The sequence below is a fragment of the Nicotiana sylvestris genome, chromosome 3 (genome assembly GCF_000393655.2).
Source record: "Nicotiana sylvestris chromosome 3, ASM39365v2, whole genome shotgun sequence".
Taxonomy (NCBI): Eukaryota; Viridiplantae; Streptophyta; class Magnoliopsida; order Solanales; family Solanaceae; genus Nicotiana; species Nicotiana sylvestris.
Genome location: NC_091059.1, coordinates 94,301,055 through 94,303,093, shown reverse-complemented (window position 1 = coordinate 94,303,093; position 2,039 = coordinate 94,301,055). Strand labels below are relative to the sequence as shown.

Sequence of the window (2,039 nt, the reverse complement as noted above, 5' to 3'; positions counted from 1 at the left end):
TTTTGCTGGAAATGAGTCCGATGGAGTTTTTACAATAGGAAATGCTGTATTAAATAGTGACCTATCTATGTTTTGTTCAAGTGTATCTCCTGATCCTATTTGTAATACTAGCCAACCTAGATACACTAATATGATGCTCCAGATGCATCATCCTCTCTGTGGAACCTCTTTTAATAGTTAAATGCATATTTATCTTTCGTACAAAAAGAAATTAAAAAAAAAAGTCCTCGTAGATTAGATACATAACAAAGTTGAATCTCTCATAACCAAGAAAGAAACCTACTCATTCATTAAGGGTATATACTTGCGGTTATCAACATAGTGTCCCGAATTCTATAAACTTTATTTGATGTATTGTTTTTTTTTTGTTTCTTTTATTATTTCTTGCGAATATTGTTGAGTTATGCGTTAAACCTTAGGCTATTAAAAGATTGAAGCCTGACATTAATGTCATATTTTTTTGTGAAAATTTAAATTTGAAACACCGTATCTCGCAATATATCGATTGAATTCACAAGTATTGAGGTACACTCTAACCTCGTGTGAACCATTTTGGATACTCTAGAGTGGTATTATCACTTTTAGACCGCACCAGAAACTATTTATATCTGGTAACCGAATTTTTGTATATAACTTACAGAATATATATATATATATATATATACACTATAAATTTTATACATTTTTTTGACTATTTTACAGCGGTTATACAATGTCATTTTTCCTACTCTAGAGTCTATTATCAATAAAATGCATTTTCTTTTTAAGTTATGCAAAGTTAATAGAAAGAAAATATTAATGGTATGGGGTAGGGGTGGGCATATATCGGGTAAAACCGATAACCCGAACAATTAATTCTTTATTGGGTTATCGGTATTGGGTTATTGGGTTAACGATTCGGTAACGGGTTAATTTTTTTTATTGGGTTATCGGTTCGGGCTCGGTTTGCATTTTTGTTATTGGGTAAAAACTGATAACCCAATAAGAATGATATAATTTTCTAATTTACCCTTAAGTATATACTAGGGTTATTTATTTTCCTAATTCCCTCTTCACTCTTCAGTCTTCAGTCGTTTGTCTCTTAGTTCTCATTCTTGTTTCCGTCGCAGCCCCCAAGAGTCAAGAAGCAAGACTCACCACCAGTTCTCCGCCAGACATCAGTAGATACTGCACAGAAGTGGGAGCGTGCTTTTGTTAAGAAACAACAAAAGTTGGTAGTTTACACGTTCTGGCGGTTTGATTTCTTTGTTTTATATATTGCAATTTTTTTAGTTGTTTTATCTTATCGGGTAAACCGATAACCGAACCGATAACGATATATAACCGATTAACCGATAACCGATAACCGATAACCAATATCTTATCGGTTTGGTTATCGGGTTATGATATTTGTAAACCGATAACCGATAGGCAAAACCGATAATGTTCAAAACCGAACCGAACCGACCGATGCCCACCCCTAGCAGGGGGTCAAAAGTATGAGACTGATGCCGGTATCTATATTCTACTATAGAGTGACTATCTTAACACATTCACTTTTCTTGTTTTTTCTTAGTTGTGATAGTTATTCCAAATATTTTTATATTTCTAGTTAGTTACATTCAGTCAGGATGGCCGAGTGGTCTAAGGCGCCAGACTCAAGTTCGGGTCCTCGTGAGAGGGCGTGGGTTCAAATCCCACTTTTGACAATTCCATTTTATTGTTTTCCTACAACAAGTCCATTTGTTTTTATATAGAAAGAGGACGCGCCACTAGCTGCGATCAACACTATCTGCTACGGAACTACCTATATCCATTTAAAGATGTATCGCCCCGGCAAAAGGGACGTTAGTACTGTCAAATAGTACTATTATGTAAAGCAAAACACCAATCTTAATAGAACGAACAATGAAATAAAGGAGAAGCACTCATGATATACAACAAGAGCTTCAAATACATACGAAAATATCAAGTAAGGATCACACAATTTCCGGTTAAGTTTCCATCTTATTTAAGTTTGATAATCTCAGTGCCATGTGTCATAATCCACAATATCACCG

The 2,039-nt window shown here is 34.7% G+C and overlaps 1 non-coding gene across 1 annotated transcript; it reads left to right on the top strand.

The window, feature by feature from the left end:
* Positions 1-1,604: 1,604 nt before the first annotated feature.
* TRNAL-CAA (transfer RNA leucine (anticodon CAA)) lies at positions 1,605-1,688 on the top strand. Its single transcript has one exon. It is a non-coding gene; the product is annotated as a tRNA-Leu (tRNA).
* Positions 1,689-2,039: the final 351 nt, after the last annotated feature.